This window comes from Equus caballus, chromosome 18 (genome assembly GCF_041296265.1).
Source record: "Equus caballus isolate H_3958 breed thoroughbred chromosome 18, TB-T2T, whole genome shotgun sequence".
In the NCBI taxonomy this organism is placed as follows: Eukaryota; Metazoa; Chordata; class Mammalia; order Perissodactyla; family Equidae; genus Equus; species Equus caballus.
The window spans coordinates 67,910,097-67,929,115 of record NC_091701.1 but is presented as its reverse complement, the minus strand read 5'-3'; the positions used below and the strand labels follow the sequence as shown (position 1 = coordinate 67,929,115).

At 38.9% G+C, this 19,019-nt stretch overlaps 1 long non-coding RNA gene across 4 annotated transcripts in view; it reads left to right on the top strand.

The window, feature by feature from the left end:
- LOC138918683 (uncharacterized) overlaps positions 1 to 19,019 on the top strand; it is a 202,630-nt gene that overhangs the window by 11,193 nt on the left and 172,418 nt on the right. Inside the window, exon 3 of one of the 4 annotated variants that reach the window (XR_011428323.1) lies at positions 10,357 to 11,295. The exons of the other annotated variants lie outside the window; for them this stretch is intronic. This is a non-coding gene — a long non-coding RNA (uncharacterized lncRNA). Of the gene's footprint in view, positions 1 to 10,356; positions 11,296 to 19,019 lie in introns of those variants that run through there. 4 annotated transcript variants of the gene reach the window in all.

The window sequence follows — 19,019 nt, the reverse complement described above, 5'->3', positions numbered from 1 at the left end:
GTTAGCACTTTGTCCCTTGCAGTCCATCTTTATCAAGAAGCTGGAGTGATCTTCTTAAGCTATAAATCAGATCATGTTACTCTCCACCTTAAAACCCTAGTGGCTTCCCATTGCACTTATGATAAAATCAAAAATTCATAATCTTCCCTACAAGGCTTCCTTGGCTCTGCCTTAAACTGTAGGTAGTGTAGTCTTCAGCCAGTCTCCCACTGAGGTTTATGCTCTGGTCACAATTGCCTTCATTTGGGTCTTCAAATAGGCCAGACCCATCTCATGGCTCCTGCATGGTTAGTAGCACAAGGGGAGATTTGGGGGGCTTTATCTCATAATGTGCATCCAGCCCAACTTTTCTTTGATATGCCCAATTGATATTTTATAAATCTTATGTAAAATGCTATGCAAAAACAGCTGCTGGCCCACCACTCAGAGTCAAATTGCTGCCTCTAAGGCCCTCCGAAACTATAATTTGGGAACTATCACTGCTTCTGCACATGCTGTTCCCTCTGCCTGAAACCCTCAGCTTTCCTCTTTGTTACTGGTGAAATCTCTTCAGGTCTCAGTTTACTTAAGAACTCTCATAGCACCCGGTTCTTTTCTTCCAAGCAAATGTGTAATCCTGTATGACAATTTGTCCCCTACTGGACTGTAAGGTTCATAAGGGCCAATAGAGTGGCTGCTTTTCTCACGGCCAGTCTGGAATAGAGAAGGCACACAGGAAGTGCTTGTTGCTGGAGTTTGAGATTTACTAACCAATGAAGTCCACCCAAAGATATAGTGAAAGATCTGCCCCTGCCATGAAAAATTGGAGAACTTTATTCCAGGCAACTTGATGTCAAATTTTAACGGTCCTTCTTGAGCCAACATCCAGGATCAAAAGAGAAAGAAAATGCCTCCATCAAAGACTGTGCCTTTGTATCCTGGCCTCTTCCTACTTCCTCTTTAACTCTCTTTCTTTTACCCTGTCCACTACGTTTCAACGTACACATATAGTTCTGGAGCAAAACTAAATTTTATGTAGAAAGAGGAAGTGCAGGGGTAACCAACTATGAACAGAAGAGATAAACCACGAGTCCTGCCTCAAGGCATACTCTCTCCTGAGCTCTCAGCAGAAATGTCCCTGCTATGCATATCTTTGTACCTTGCTTCTAGCCTGTGTCACAGGTGCCTTTGGATCATTTACCAAGGGGCTAAGCCACCTGCTTTAGTTTCCTGAGTTGTGCTTCTGAATAGGTCTCTGAAGGGAAGTATGTACTAATATCCTTTTCTGTTTGGATTCTAGGTTCAGTCCCATTTGTCCTTTAATTGCAACAGCACACTTTATAGCCAGCCACCTCTTCCAACAATGTAGGAAGCTTTTACTTGGAAACCCCGTCTTCCCTCTTTTCCTTGCATGAATATTTATGGAATGTCCCTAAGTGCCAAACACTGTGCTATAGATATCAGCCTTTCTGCGTTCTTTGGCCTTTGTAGTCTGCCTAGATTGACAGTCTCTCCTGCATTTTCTCATCCTCTTGGAGACTTCATCCTATCTGGCTTTGATATTTCTTTAAGGTTCCTCTCTCCCGCCTAGTCTTACATCCTCCTATAGACTATCTCTGTTTGGAAACTCCCAATGTGGAAGGTAGCTCATAGGGAAGTTCTTGGAGAGATTTCCATGTCCATGTTTAAATGTATATTTACCCTTTAACAGCCAGAACTGAGGCTGCCCTGGGTGAGGACCTGAGGCCCTCCCTCTGAAATGTGAGAACACAGTGGCATCTGCTTTGTCAGTGCCCTTTGTGCTTTATGTCTACTCAGAATTTCTATCTTTTCATTAGTTGAGGTTGTTGATGAAAATAATCCATAACCAATCTATAAACGAAAATTTGGGTGAGTTTATGCTGAGCTAAAATGTGAGGACCATGGCCTGGGGCCTTTCTTCCCGAAGGAAGAAAGGGCACCGAAGAAGTGGGGTGCACAGAGTGGTTATATACCCCCAAACAGGATGTTTCACATGATTGAAATGTCCCTTTTACAATAGTCGCGAGACTGCACAGCGATTGATGGACACAGCAGGTAGGTCTGCTGTCTCGGTGAACACAGCAAGGTGGCAGGTCTGTTGTCTCCAGCTGAGTGGTCACAGGTGAGCACAGCAATCAGTTCCTAGCCTAAGGAAAGATGCTTATCCCTAAGGAAATGCCAGTGTGGGGGGAAGTTGCACCTTTATCTTAAGGGCATTTGTTCTTGCCATAGGAAATGTTTAAAGCAGATATACAATGCATGCTTGATGACCATGTCCGGCCCTTTTGGAAAAACAAAGTCAGGCTGAATTAGGTTTACACCAAATGGCTTCCTCATATACTCCAATGTACATCCTATTGCTTGCCGTTTCTATTTGTCAAGGTTACCACACAGTCAGTTATTTTTCTCTAGAATTCTATTGTGTGTTTTGCCTACTGAATAAGATAAACAGAACAAGAACAGTCATGGTGCCAACAGTCTATTTTTATACACTCTACTTTGTTTGCATTCTTTTCCCCCCAACTCCAACTTTCTATGGCAATTTTCCTCCTCCACATTAAAAACAGCTTTCTGGAAACTTTAATGGCAGTCTTTTATATATATGATAGTGTGAATTTAAGAACTCATCTTCCCGGCATATGTAAGTTTTATCTTTACAGAGTATGAGGCTTTGGCAGTCACCCTCAACACCTTAACCCCTGTAAAGAAGTTTCATACCCTAGTATCCTTGTCTCCTCTAAAGTCACATCACAGAAGATGTGTCTGCTCCACGCATAAGTGAGCCCTGCCCTGTCCCCACCTTCCAAACCCTCCTCTCAGGTTTTAAGGCTCACTTCAGTTCTCAGGTACATTCCTCTTTGGCTGGTATTTACAAAAACTACCCACTTCAGTCCTAATCTTGTAAAACAAAGCAAACTGTGCCCACAAGGTGAGAACGGGGAGAGACCATAGACTACAGACTGTGGTTTTATTTAGTGAGCAAATAATGACTCCGGAAAGGTACCAAAGCTTCTATATACACATTTTTTTACATTTTAGCATAAGCTTTCATCTTGCAGGATCTTCAGTAGGGAGAAAAAGATGCCAAGAAATCTCTCCGTACTAAGCCTAAGTTTCATGGATTCAGATGTACTGTATATAATCCAAAAAAGTACAGAATCATAGAATCATAGAGGTGGGATAGAAGGGACTTGAGAAATCTGGTCTGCTCCCCCATCTGTTTATTAATCCCTTCTATAGCATTCCTGAAAACTGGCCATCCAGCCAAAGTTTTAAGAAAAATATTTTTAAAAGAATGATGAACCTAAGTCTAAAACTGTAATCAGTATTTCTCTAAGAATGCTCTGCAGATAGCCTGCATCAGAATCACCTGGATGCTGCAGAGGGGTTCTTGGGCTCCACCTTAGATGGACAGAATCCTAGGGACCGGGAGTACATCCCAGGAATCTGCACACCGCCCCCCCCCCCACCATGTTTCTTATGCATACTAAAGTCTGAGACCCTGTATTCTAGCAGGAATCAGCCATGCAGATTTACCAGGGCTGAAGAAGGCCTTTTTGTGCCGTGAGTGGAGCAGTTTGTGCCTGCAGACATTTTCACAGGAATGTGGTAAAACAGCTGCTACAAACCTACCCACAGCCTTTTTCTCCACGTCACACTCAGAGCAGCCAAGAGCATTATGAAGCTGGCAGATGCATTGGTTTTTACTTCCTAATAAAGATGAGGAAAAGGAGTCATTCCTCAGACCAGCGAGAGGGAGATGGAGCAGAATATTAACACTGAACTTGGTACTAGTGAAATCACGTTCCAGGCCCACTGGCAGCATATCTAGGCAACAGCACTAAGGGAAAAGATTTGAACATTAATGACAATCTGGAGAAACTTATTTGTTAGGAAGCATAAGTAAATGATTCTAGGCTATGTAGAGCATATCATAGTTTGTTCAAAAGAGGAAAACATAAAGGTGGAAAGTTGGACTAGAACATAGGACATTGAAAAGGAAAACAGTGAAAGGAATTTAGACACAATTCAAGCTATAATAAAATGAGCTTTAATAATAATTTAACCGTTTCAACCAAAACAGCATATTTTTAGAATAAAGAGGGCTGTGCAACTCTCCTTTTGGAGCAGACACATGTTGAGCATTCCAGAAAACCACAGAGCCTCTGAGCTCAGTATACAAGAGTCGGCTGTGTTGAAAATGCAAGAGCCAGAAATGGCACATACCTAGCAGATGACCAAGAACTGACCAAAAACCAACTGAGGGAGAACAGAGAAATCCATTCTTCTTTCTCCTCAAGAGGAAAAAGTATCAAACTATGCCTCTCTTAACCTCCTCCTTCCCTCCCCCAAGAAAGATTGGGAATCAGAGAACCTAGATTCTACCCTGGCTCTGCCACAGCCTATATGATTTTAACCACCAAACTTAATATTCCTGACTCTTGATTTCTTCCTCTTTATGTAATAGGGTGTCTTGGCTGAGACTGAATTTTAAAATTTGTGAAATTTTTTTGTGTGTTTTTGGTCTTTACAAGTAAATATTCATCTTTAATGTAAACCGTTTCTTTGTTTTAGCCAAAAAAAAAAAAAAACCCCAGACAAAGAACCCAGAATGATTTCTCTTAGTTACATAAATATAAGGCAAGTACCATTAACCTGAAAAGAATATTAAACATTCTGGTTTGGTAAGGAAAATGGCTGACCTTGTGGCTTTGGGCCAGACTTCTATCTCTGAGCCCTCTGTGTGAGTGTGTGTACATGTGTGTTTACTTATGTTTCAATAGTAGGAAAAGAATACGTTTTTCTTGGATGTGTATAATTGGGAGAGGGGATACACAGAGAAATGCTGCTGCTTCTTCCTGTTGACAAGTTTTTGCTTAAAGGTGATAAAGAGGGGAAGAAATTCTATTGTGAGAGACAGTGGGTGCCAGCAGTGGGGTCTTAGAGGCCCTTCAAAGGAGGGGCTTACTCCCATCTCCCACAGCTCTGCTGGGTAAAGGCAGGAGCATAGACTGCTTAACAATCATTAGCAGTGGTGGCAGCAGGTTCCTTAAGAAAAATTCAGTTGCAGTGGAAATTGCTAAGAGGGTACCCAAGTAGGAGAGGAAGGACTTGGTTTGTCTCTACATGTGAGGCACCTGGTCAGTGACTCTCAGAAATATCAAGGAAAAGCTTTTCAAGTCGTTGGGAGTGGTGTGCAAAGTACAGCTACGAGGCGAGAACTGTATTGGGGCATTTGAGGCAAGCATTGTATAGGCTCGGCAGCATTGCTCAGTATACACTGGCTGGCCCACTGTGCAAAGCTGCATGAAGAGAACTAGGACTGGGGACAGGATTGTTTAATAACCGGATGCAATGGTTTTGCTCACCTTACATAACTTGCTGGCCTCTGGGAATCTGGAGAGCCAACATATAAATCCTGTCCTTCTCCTCTTGTCATAGGATTAGCAATATCTCTAAATTCAGGTAATTAATTACTCCTCCCTCCTTAAATTCTGCTGACTGCTGCCTTGTTACTTCCTCTATTATAGTCCATTTAATAGTGAATTAAATGACTTGTTTACTTGGCCCTCTCCCTCACTAGAGGGCAGAGGCTCATCTGTGGAAGTCTCTGATTCTGTGTCCTAGCACAATGCCTCACTCATAACAGGCATTCAATAGTTAGACCCAGGTCTTAGAGACCTGGATTTGCATTTTGTGCCATGTTAACCAGAGTAAATTACTGATCTCTCTAACATCCAGCTTCTTTATCTAAAAATGGTGATAATAATGCTTATACTATGAAGTTGATTTAATAATTAAATGAAATAATGGTCACCATGTGCCTGGCACACAATAAGTGCATAATGATGAGAGTTCTTACCAGAGTTAACAAATCAATTAGCAAATCTTAACAAATCAGTTTGTTAATTGAGTATGCTTTGGGGGAGAATCACCAAAGGCTGTGGCTGTCACATTAGAAGAAAAGAGTGAATGCTTTTTGACTCATCCACTCCTTCGAGGATCTTCTATGTGCTAGGTACTGTGCTCAGGCACTGGAGATGGAGTAATATCAACACGGCCCGTGCATTCCTGGAACTCGCAGTAGAGTGACTTTATTTTCCTAAATTGGCATCTGACCAACACATGGACCATTAGGGAAGAAATGTAATTGACTTTCTTTCTTTCTTTTTTTGTTTTTTGAGGAAGATTAACCTTGAGCTAACTACTGCCAATCTTCCTCTTTTTGCTGAGGAAGACTGGCCCTGAGCTAACATCCATGCCCATCTTCCTCTCTTTTATACGTGGGATGCCTGCCACAGCATGGCTTGACAAGCGGTGCCATGTCCGCACCTGGGATCTGAACAGGCAAACCCCGGGCCGCCGAGAAGCGGAACGTGGGTGCTTAACCGCTGTGCCACCAGGCTGGCCCCTGTAATTGACTTTCTTATCAACATAACCAACAATTAACCACCTATATCACACCAAATCAGCATCATTATGTACCAAATGTTCAATATTTAAAATGAAGCAAATCTTAACCCTTACTTTGGGAATAACCATTAATATTGCAACAATATGTTCATATTCTCAAAAACCATGTCCCTACCTTCCATCCTCTCAAAGCTACCACAGCTATTACATATTTTCCTTTAAATAAATTGTTTTAAAATTTGTTTTCCATATAATTTTTTTTGTCAGTCATGTTATTGGGGCATTATTTAATAAAATAGAACTATTGCCGTTCATGAGCCTTCCACACATATATCTTATCTAAAGGAAAACAAAGGGACTTTACTCTCCCAGTGAAACTCTTTATGGCCCCTGAAACTTTGATCTACTCACCATAAAATAGAAATGCATTTTTCTATGGTGATATGTAGTTCTTATTCTTATCCATATGTTTAAACCATTTAATTCTAGAATTGTGAAAAATTAAGGAAACTAATACAAATTGACATTAAAAGTTGTATCAAGTGAGCAATTTTTAAAAAATCAATATTTTGGTGTGTTACCACACATTTGCAACATGGTACTTCCATTCTCATTTTTCCTTATGTACTGATTTTTAAAAAAATGATATTTTGGGTGAGACTGAATGTGATTCCAACTGTAGTTAGATGAATTTCTGAATTTATGTTACCCCCAAAGGGAATAATTTTTTTAGAGATGCCATCACAATATTAGAAAGATCAGTGTCAAACTGTCAAATTGTTCCTCACCAAGCCACCATCTGAAGAAAGCCTTTACTTTTCCTTTTAGTCTGAATTTCTGACTCGTGGTAAGATAATTGACTGAAACTAGTTTGAGGATGTTGAGCGGGAAAGTTCATGTCTGCCTTTTCCCATTCATACTGTGTATTCCTGAATGGAGATATGGTCACTGGAGGTCCAAGGCCACTCAACCCCTTTGAGAGTGTGGCTGATGGGGCATGTTGTGCTTCCCACAGAGAAGGTTCTAACTGGCTCTAAAAGGGTTGGCTGATAGTCATCACCAGAGTTGTTCCACACATTTGTTAATGTGTGGGAGGCATGTTGGTTGTCATAGTGACTGGGCAGGTGGGATGGCAAGGGAGATGATACTGGAATTTAGTGGGTTGAGACCAGGATGCTAAAATTCCTGCTATGTCTAATACCATTCTGTAAAACAAAGAATTGTCCTGCCCAAAATGCCACTCACACCCCTTTTTGGAGAAATATATTTCCCCCCAATAGGAATTGTGGAAAACTAGTCTGGGCTTATTGAAACAGAGGATCCCACAAAAGTGTGGATGAAACCATCTGCCCCTCATAGGTTTTGGCAAGCATGCTACTAAGATATGCAAATGGCTTACCTATTTCTTTTCTCCTTAGCTCTTTGGATAGGCAAACAATGTTGGCAGCCCCTCAAATGATTTATCTGAGGGACACCAAAAGACCCATCATGCATGTGGAAACCCCCACCATTAAAGTCACTCCTATGCATTAAGACAATGTCTCTAAAAAGATAGTAAAAAGTAAATACGTTGCTCAAAGGGATAAAAGTAGAACGTACTTTAGCATAGATCACTTTGGCAACTAGTCCCTAAGAAAATAGATTATAAGCATGTAGTTTTGATATGGGCATAATAAAAAAAGGCATTGGAATGGGGAGAATTTCCAGAAGTGAGCCATGAGGGACTGTGAGAGACCAGGAGAGGCTAATGGGTACCTCAAAGAGAGGTCCAAACAGGAGAGGGCAGCTGCAGAATTTTGCTCATGTCCTACCCATATTGCTGCTGCCGTAAGCTTTCTGAAAAGAAATATTTCAATGTCAAAATAGCCCTATCCTTTTGAAGGCAGAAATGATGTCTTTTCTGTTATCTGCTTAATTCCACAATTCTTTGTACAATGAACACTTAATAAATTTTGACACTTAAGGAATCAAAAATACTGTGTCTTAGATCAGCCTGCCAAAAAGCTATCAGAGTCTAGGTTCAGTGGAATATATACCCATTCAATGTTTTGTTTTGTGTTTTAGGCTCGCAGTACAATTTTTTTATGAATATGAGCACACAAGCTGTTTTGTTTAGCATGAGGAATACTTCCAGGTGTTTCAGAGGAAATTGAAACTGGATAAAAATGATGTGGACTTTAAACTCCACATCAGCACTCTATATTTGAAAAGATTTGGCTGCTTTCTCTTATTTTATGTAGAACCACAAATTTTAAAATTTAAAACAATGTAAATGAAAATAATCTTGTTCAAATAATGGATGACCATGGTTTACACTGGAACTTGGCGTTTTTCTGGAGTAATATGATAACAGTAATAATAACAAGAAGATTCTTAAAATGTTATAATACAAAGGGAAAGAAGACATAAGTATTTTGTTCTATTTAACATATTACATATTACAATATTACATCTCAAATTTTTTTTTTTTAAGATTTTATTTTTTTTCCTTTTTCTCCCCAAAGCCCCCCGGTACATAGTTGCATATTCTTAGTTGTGGGTCCTTCTAGGTGTGGCATGTTGGACGCTGCCTCAGCGTGGTTTGATGAGCAGTGCCATGTCCGCGACCAGGATTCGAACTGACGAAACCCTGGGCCACCTGCAGCGGAGCGCGTGAACTTAACTACTCGGCCACGGGGCCAGCCCCTACATCTCAAATATTTTTAAAGTATACTCTTAAAGTAGGTGAAGAACCTGAGCTCCATGTTAAAACATCTATTGCTATAGCTTATTATAACCCAAGATATGCACCTGGAAGTCTTGAAAATAAATATACTCTTGAATTCTTTATATGTGAGGAAATTATTAAGGAGAGCCTTGATTGAGTGTAGAGTGTCAGCCCCACGAACTGTCACTCTCCTTAATATTTTTGTTTCTAAAGGCACACCTTTGGATCCAGGGACAGAGATAGCCTATGCAGTGTCTTTCTGCAAATGAAAAAAAAGTGCCTGTTTTGTGGGGCAGGTATATTTCCTCCTTCCATCCCCTTTCCCCAGGGCATGAGGTTTGACAAGTGAAATTGGGTCTGGATTTCAGTTCTCCTAGCAGCTTCATCAGTGTCTGTGTAATGCTCAGACTAAAAAGCTGTCTGTGGCAGCCCTGCTCACACCTCATAGTCCAGGACTTTTCCCTCTAAGGTCTTTCAGCATTTTCTGTTAATCTTTTTATTTGCCTACATTCTTGTTGACCCTTTAGCATTCGTTTTTGGTCCCCTTTTCATCCCTTCCCTCCCTCGCCTCTACCCCACCCCACTTTCTTAGGGAGAGACTTCCTTAGAGCCAGATCAGACTGATGCACCTGAAGGCAGGAGCCATGGTATTTCACCCGAGGATTCCCAGCCCCTGGCGTGTAGCTGGCATGTGGAAGAATTCCGCTTGTGTTTGATGAATGAATGAGTACATTTTAGAACTACATGAGATTATCTCACTAGTTCAATAATCCAAGTTCACACCATTTTGTTACTGGCAAATCCAATTTTAAAACACTGAAAAGAAGTAATTTTTATGCTATTCTTATAGATTACCTGTAGAGGATTTCAAATTCCCGATTGGCTCTTCCTGAGGCCTCTTCCAGACTACCTCCCCCATCATGCTAGTTCTAATACTAATCTGTGCAAAAATACAACTGATCAAACCTGCTGGGGGAAGCACTTCTAATTAATATTTTTAAATTTAAGAAATTATGTTTGGTTACCTGCCTGTCGGGAATATCTGGACTGCATTATGGCAATAATGCATAGCACCTCGCTGCATTAGTGGCAGTAATGAAATGCTGACTCTGAATTTTCCTCTTCAGTTCTCTGGGGCCATTTGAAAATGTTTACACACTTAAAATTATTTTTCTTTCAATTTCAAAGTGTTTCTTATATCTCAAACACTTATTATCCATTTCTTTCTTTTTTAGTTCAACGTTGATAACAAAATACCTTAAAATGCCTGGGACCAGATGGACCAATGGTAATAACAACAGCAATTATATAGGGACACTTTTACACTTGTTATAGTGAAGGAAAAATATTGAATATTTCAGAATTTTATTTTTTCTCACAGCAGTAAATTCTAGTATTCAGGGCTTTGGAGCTCCATGCACTTTCTCTGTTTAGGGACTGTACTAACAGGATTGATTCAGAAGTACATCAAGACCATGAAAAGATTTTTTCTGAATCTGCTTCCCTGTTAATACAAACCGGCCTCCATATGCTCCAGTGTCAAGAAGTCATTGGTTATGAATAATGCCAGCTAATTAATAGGGAAGGAATGATAGAAACAGAAGATTACTATTTTACAGTCATCACTGTAAAAATTTATTTGGAAAAATGTGTGTGTGTGTGTGTGTGTGTATGTGTATGTGTATATATATAGAGAGAGAGAGAGAAAGATTACAAGTATGGCAAAATGTTAACAATTGTTGAATCTAGGTGAAGACTATATGGGCACTCTGTATTTTTCTTTCGATTGTTTCATGGGTTTGAAAATAATAAGTTGGAAGAGAAGGTGGTTGATTAGAAATTTTATATGGAGCCTGGGGCTGCGAATTAAGGCTCGAAATATGGGTTTTGATGTATAAAATGTCCTTTTTTTCACCCCTCGGCAAAGGATGATAGAACAAGGTGACAAGTCAGAGTCATTGGACCTTTAAGTTTTGGATGAAATTTCCATCTTGAAAACAGAATCAAATTCAGTTTTCATTTATTCATTTAGCAAATGATTTTTGAATCCCTATCATATGCCAGCGCATTCTGTGTGCTTCAGAAAAAGCTGTCAGCAAAGCAAAAAGGTCCTGCTTTTGTAGAGGTCATACTGTATGGAGGTAGAAACATCAGCAAAAAAATAAACAAAGAAATGAACAAAGTAATTTTAGAGAATGTTAAGTACCATGGAGAAAACCAAACACGATGTGCCAGTGGGTGACCAGAGTAGGGGAGTGTTAGTTTAGACTAAAGGCTTCTTTGAGCTGCAACATTAAAATGAGGCCCAGGATGATATAAAGGACATGCCACACAAACAACTTTCAAGGCAGAGAGCTAGCCAGTGAAAGACGTCCACAAGCTTGATGTATTTTAGTAGCAGACATAAGATGAGTGTGGCCAGAGTATAGTAAGCAAGGAAGAGGCCCTGGTAAGGAGTTGGGCAATGAGAAGCCTCTGGAAGATTTTCAGCAGGGGAATCATGTGATCTGATGGGGCTGATGGGTGGAGAATGTGTTGAAGAGGGCAAAAAGTGGAATTGGGAACACTAGTTAGAATGCTATTGCTGAAGTCCCAGGTGAGAGATGATGCTGGCTTGGACTTAGGTGGTAGGGGTGGAAATGGAGAAAGGTGGACAGACTTGGAAACATTTTGAAGTATGGGTCAGAAGGACTTATTGATGGATTGAATATGAGGAGAAAAGAAGAATCAAGATGAACAATATAAGTGAAAAATCCAAACCAATTTCAAGACCTGATAAACCAAAGGTACAGTAGCAACAATTGCAGTTCTGCTAGAGAAATGAATTGGATGTGAAATACTAGTATTTTATTTTTACAAGAGTGATCCCCTGAGGGACATGTCCAAGCAGGCCAGAAAAGGCTAAGCTACAGTAGACATTCTGCAAGGAATCCTATGAGCGAGGCTGACTTCTCCTTTCCCCAATCCTTGACGGTGCTGAGAAAGAGACAGAGGACCCAGAGAGAGGGCCAAATCCTCCATCACATTGGTCCACTTGTCATTTTGATACCTCACTGATATGAATATCTTTTTGATATTTTGCATTTCCAAAAAGATTATATTATTTTCCTAATTTTCTCCATTTAAATTTATTTTCTCAGAAGCTGGCATGCTTCCTGGATTCTTAAAATTGAGATTTTTAAGTATCTCAGCAATAACTTTTGAGTGCTAGCTTTTGCCAACAGGACTTGTTTATGACACATTATCATATTTTACATTCTTATGAGATGTTGTGTTTCAGTTTCCTTATGTGTTGGGGAGAAGGTGAGAGGGGTATTTAGTACTCCCTAGAAATGCCAACAAAACATGTTTTGCTATGGTTTTATCTTGAAATCCCTAAATGTAGGATTATATATTAAATACAATTCAGGAGAAGCTATATTTTTTTGATCAAAAATTTAACCAAGAAACAGTCTGAATATGAAAGAAAGACATTATCCTATTTTGCAATTCTGAACAATTCTGTCTCATTTTTAACACTCAAGTTTTTGGTCTGGTTGTGGTTGAGCTGATAGAGTTTGTATTTAAAAAGCCATTTTTCTAAGTCCATTTGCCTATCCAATTACTGATCAGTGACATATTCCAAATGATGAGGGAGTCCTGTGGTCTGGTGCATTTCAGAGTCTATATCCTTTTATAAAGTTAAGACCAGATAATTGGTAGAATTTTAAGAACTCATTAATTCTTTTTTATTATTATTTTATGACAGCTTTTTTGAGATATAATTTACATACCATATAATTCACTCGTTTAAACTGTGCAATTCAAATTTTTTAGTACATCCACAGAATTGTGCAGTCATCATCCAAATCAACTTCAGAATATTTTCTTCATCCCCCAAAGAAATCCCCTTACCCCTAAACTCTCCCAAACTTAGGTCCTCATTATGGTTTTTTTTTTTCTTATTGTGGTAAAATACACATAACATAAAATTTACGTCTTAACTATTTTTAAGTGTATGGTTCAGTGGTATTAAGTGGTATTGTTGTGTGACCATCACGACCCATCCACTGCAGAACTCTTTTCATCTTATGAAACTGAAGTTCTATGCCCTTTAAAAAATAACCCTCCATTCCCCCCTTGTCCCAGCCCCTGGCAACCACCCTTCTATTTTCTGTTTTTATGATTTTGACTACTCTAAGTATTTCCTGTAGTTGAAATCATACACTATTTGTCCTTTTGTGACTGGATTATTTCACTTAGCATAATGTCCCAGTGAAATGTTTAAATCTCTTTCTCATTTCCTTTTGTATATATTCTATATCTATTTTATTTGTAGTTACCATGGCAATTATATTTAATATTCTAAAGGCATAACACTCTAATTTGGATTTATAACAGCTTAACTTCAATAACATACAAAAACTCTGCTCCATCTCTATCCCTACTCCTTTCACTTTTTGATGTCACAAAATTACATCTTTGTATGTTGTGTGTCCAAAACATAAACTAATAATTTTAAAAAGTGTATTAATCTCCTAAGTGTAGAAAAAAAGTGAAGTTACAAATCATTGTAACAATAACATTAGCTTTTATAATTGCCCATGTATTTACCTTTATTGAGATCTTTATTTCCTCATATGGCTCCAAGTTGCTTTCTAGACTTCTTTCATTCAATCTGCAGGACTCCCTACAGCATTTCATGCAGGACAGGTTTAGTGGTCATGGACTTCCTCAGCTTTTGTTTATCTGGGAATGGCCTCCAAAGTTTGTGATGAGAAATCTGCTGGTAATCTGATTGAGGATCCCTTATATGTGATGAGTTGCTCCTCTCTTGCTGCTTTCAAGATTCTCTTTGACTTTTGACAGTTTGACTGTAATGTTTCTCAGTGTGCATCTCTTTGAGTTCATCAAACTTGGATTTTATTAAGCTTCTTGGATGTTTATGCTCATGTCTTCCATCAAATTTGGGAAGTTTTCAGTTATTATTTTTTCAAATATTCTCGCTCTTTTTTCTCCTTTCTGCTTTTTGTTCCTTTCTCTCTATTTTTTCTCCTTCTGGGACTCCCACTATCTGTACATTGGTGGTCCACTTGATGCTATCCCACAGATCCCTTCTGCTCTGTTCACTTTTCTTCAATCTTTTTTCTTTATGTTCCTCAGGCTCAATAATTTCCATTGTCCTATCTTCAAGTTTGCTGATTCTTTCTTCTGCCTGCTCAAATCTGTCTTCAAATTCCTATAGTGAATTTTTCATTTCAGTTATTCTACTCTTGAGCTCCAGAATTTCTTTTTAGGTTTTCTAGCTCTTTATTGATATTTCCATTTTTTCATATATTGTTTTCTTGACTTTCTCCCTGTCTTCCTTTAGTTCTTTGAGCATCTTTGAAACAGTTGCTTTAACATCTTTGTCTAGTAGATCCACCATCAGGTCTTTTTTAGGGGCAGTTTCTGTTGGTTTATTTTTTCTTTTAATAGACCATGGTTTCCTGTTTCTTTGTATGCCTTGTGATTTTTTTTGTTGAAAACTGGACATTTAAATCTAATAATTTGGTAACTCTGGAAATAAGATTTTCACCCAGGTTTTGCTGGTTTTTGTTTTTGTTTTTATAGGCTGTCTCTGTGCTGAGAATCAGCCTGAGATGTAAACTTAAGGTCTTCCCAGGCCTTTTCACAGCCTGTGCCTTTGCCTGGGTATGTGTGGTGACTTTCTAATTTCTCCTGTATATGTGGTTGCTTTTCAATGTCCTAGTCTTTAATGTATAGCTCCCAAAGGGGAAAAAGAGAAGGATGCCAGCCCTTTAAATCCCTGGAATTTCCTTCAGCTGGAGGGGAAGGGGCTTGCAACAATGGAGGGAGGTGCAACAACAGTGGCTGCTGCCTCTTTGTCTGCACCTCTGTGGTCAGAAGCAGCAATCAGCAACCAGGGAAAAGATCCACAATATTTGGAGGATAGGGTTCTTTTGTTCCCACCCTGGCTCTGGCAAGCTATGTTCAAGCTACTCTAAGAACATGTCCACAGCTGCCTGCCATGGGTCTGGGAGGTGGGAGATGGATAGTTGCTGCTGTGCTTAGAGCTGAAATCATCCAAAATTAAGCACAATTTACTATCAAAGCCTTCCCCTGGAAGTTGCAAACCTTCAATAGACTCCAGAGTTCCAAAATAGCCACATCAGACAGATTTGAGTAGAATTATTATCTACGTGGGAAGACAGTGCTGGTCTCTCCACTTGGTGCTTCCTACTCTACCATCTACCACAAGGACTCACTAACTCTTGCCTAAAAGTCTCTGTCACTATGAGGATCTTGTTCATCTGCATCCTGCTTACTCAGCCTTCAGGAGCAGAAAAATAGCCATATTAGATCAGTTTTTCTCCAAGTCATCTTCCAGATTGTAATACCTTGTATTATACAGTGTTCTACACTTTGTTTTCACCATATGTATTATTTTATCTGGTTCTTTATGGGGGAAGTAGTAAGGGAAAATAATATTATTCCCATCTTGTAGTCAAGAAAAATGAGCCTCAGGATACAAGTAAATAGTGATGAATACTCCGTGAGGATAGGGTAATAACTCAAACCAAGCTTTTCTCACTCAAAGCTAGAGCTCTGTCTGCCACCCCAAACTACCTCTGTAGAGCAAAAATAGTAACTTCTCTATGAAACCAGAAAGTTTGACCCTGAACATTGAGGACAGTCTAGGAGTCTGGAAAGAGAAATATCCTCACTGCCAAAGCCATCCTTGACCTTGGAGACTTGTTCTCTCTGCCTGTTCTGATTGTGAATGAACTCACAGATGAGTAAGAAGGCAATTGGAAGAGGATGCTATGTTTCTTATCCCTTCCAGCAGTTTCTTCCACCTGCTAGAGAGAGAATGAGATAGATAAGAATTTGGGAGGTTGCATTTGAGCAAGCTCCTTATGGCAGTACAATTCTTGCTTTTATCTGCAACTAAGAAAATGACCAGATGCCAAATCGGTTTGAAGTAACAAAATATATAGGCTCTCTGGGAGGGTCCTGATTCCTTCAGGATGTGGATTTAAGATGAAGTCCAAATTTCTGTTTCATTCAGAGGATAAGAACAGAGTTAAAATAAGTTAATTTAAAGTAGTTAAGCATTAGTGGAAAATATATCAAAGTATACCTAAGATTTGGTCATTTTAAAATATGTTGATCTCTGTATTAATGTTCAGTTATTGTATTCCTTGGTGGTGCAATGTCATTTTTTAATAACAAAGTTGAAATTTTTACTTAAAGAAGTCTAGAAGTTTAATGCATACAATCTTTCCTGTAACCATACTTCCTGCCTTTGCCTGATTATTTGGATGAGGAGTTCACAAACTCAGATACCATAGAGGCCAGGCAGGTAACCTGAAGCAGGCCAGATGTAAGCACATGTGCTGTATTATATGAATGATGAGGTGCTGGAGTCAGCTTGGCTATCCAAATTGGGCAGCTGGATTCAGCTACAGCCAATTGTTATCTTGAAGAAACACAGAGCCGGTAATTGCTAGATCTTCTGACTTTTCAAGAAAAACTGAAAATCTATATTTTTATGTGAGCACTCCTGATTATTAAATATTGACTTGAATGTAAAAGGAACAAGATAACAAACCATTTGAACCAAACAAAATATGGCTACTGGCCACCAATTTGTTATCTGTTTCTCATCATGTGATATTTATTGCCCCCTGGTGGTAGATTTCCTTAAGTCTGGCTTTAATTTTAAGGGATTAAGTCATGCCAAATTTCAGTGCTTGGCTCATTTGTGTGAGGAGCATGATCCTGCAGGGTGGGCAAATTGCCTACTTCCAATATCCATGCCAATGTTTCCTTACATTGGCACAAATGGCCAAAGTGAAAATCAGCGCTGAGATGAGAGTTGGTGATTCAAATGCTGAAAATAAGTATTCATGAACAGATATTTGTATGATAATCAGTACAATATGGAGTTTTTTTTTAAGCATACATTATCAAATATTCAGGGTGTGTACTGGGCACGGCTATGGCAAGGAGTGCCAAAAACACTGGGTAATTGTCTTGGACCCTCATGGCTGCAGGATTGAGCATCTGGACCATGACTCACTTGGGCAGTTGGCCAGTTCCCCAACTGGTACTAAAAATGACCTGAAATACAGTTTTCTCATCTTAAGATATGGGGATAATACTACTACTTGTCTCAAAGGGCTATAAAAACTCAACATCCTCAACACACATTAGAGGGGAAATTTCTTATATATGAATGAGTGCAGTGAGCCCTTACTGTCATACCCTTGGTCTGCAAGGCAGGCAGGTAAGACTGGCTTATCTTCTATGCACACCCTCTGCCCAGACTGGGTGTGGCTCTTCTGGTACTTCCTCATTTTCTCCTTTAAGGTTGATTTCTTTTTACCCGATCTTCCCATATAAAAATATTTGAAGCAGAAAATGGAAGAGTACAATGTGATTTGGACTGGTTTCTACTCCCCATCCCTCCCAAGGTCAGCCATGTATTGAGAGCACATGAAAGATGTGTCTACATGAAAGGAACTCGAATAATAATTTGTGATGGAAAATTATAGGAGCCCATATAATTATTAAAGAAAAGACTTTGTAAAGTACTACCTTCCACAGGGGAGTTGAGAGTGCCCTCATATGGACTTTGCTTACTTTTTTTTTTAATTGGGAGACTGGAACAGTAGAGAAGTCCCTAGGGTTCCAAACAAATAATTTAAAACCATGAATTTCTGGGCTCAGGAGTTTTTACTTTAAAGCAATATACAAGAAATTCCTCTAATTAAAAAAATCTTATAGGCATTCACTTTCATATTTAAATGTGGGAATGTATTAAAGAAAAACAAGGCACTGCTGAAAATTAAAATCTACCCACTTCTGTTATGAGAGTTATTAACATGAATATTATAGTGAGAAGGTGGTGTACTCCAAAGAGAAAACTCAGCATACCATATAAACACCAAGTACGAAGTGAAAGTAAAAACAGTGTGAATGATTTTGTAAATAAATATTACAGCACTTATATTTTCAAAGGATTAGCCAGAAAAAAGTTATGTGCTTGTACAGTGCTAGGATTTGTAGAGTTCTTCTTCTTGAACTATCTTCAAATCCTGTTCACTTTGAAAACTACTCATACTGGTTTATTAGTCATGCTTCATATTGAAATAATTTAGATGATGGTTAGACTTTGTGTCTGATCATTACATAAAGGTGATAATATTTTGAAGGTGACCTTCATAGGCCAGGGAACAGAGATTGAAGAAGGTTTATCAGGGAGGCAGAGAAATCAGATGGAATCTGAGACAATCTAAAACCAATCAATCAAGGTATTTAAAAAGATGCATAAATATTTATATAGCCATAAAGATGTCTTGAAATCTTTCTTTGCGACAAAATATTTTTTCTATCTTAAAATAATTAGTAAGCAATAGAGCTGAGTAATGATTTTCCAAATAAATGTGGTATTTTAATAAAAGAGGGAAATGGGAAAAATATTTGACCTTATGTAGAAACTCCAAAATCTTGATGAAGAAATTTGGAACAGAGTAGAGCGAGTTAAACTATCAGAACAGATGGAAGCTTCCTCCTGAGAGAATCTTGAGCAGCATCCTCTGTACCTTCCTGGAAATTTTTGAATCCATCCATCTTCTCAATTTTTTCTTTTGGAAGAGAGAAATATTTATGAAATGAGTTTGTACAAGACTGGCTGAAGTTCAACTTTTGCAGAAACAAGCTGCTTATCTAATTCCTGTCTGAAGGGCATTTATTTTTATTAGTGGAAATTGTACCAGCCATCCAACGCCTTGCCTTCTCAAATGGGGGAAAATAAAGATCTTGAGAGTCTCCTGAAGACTTTTAATTACACCTCAACTAGTTACATATTTGTATATAAGCACACATGCACAGTGGAAAGAAAATACATGGA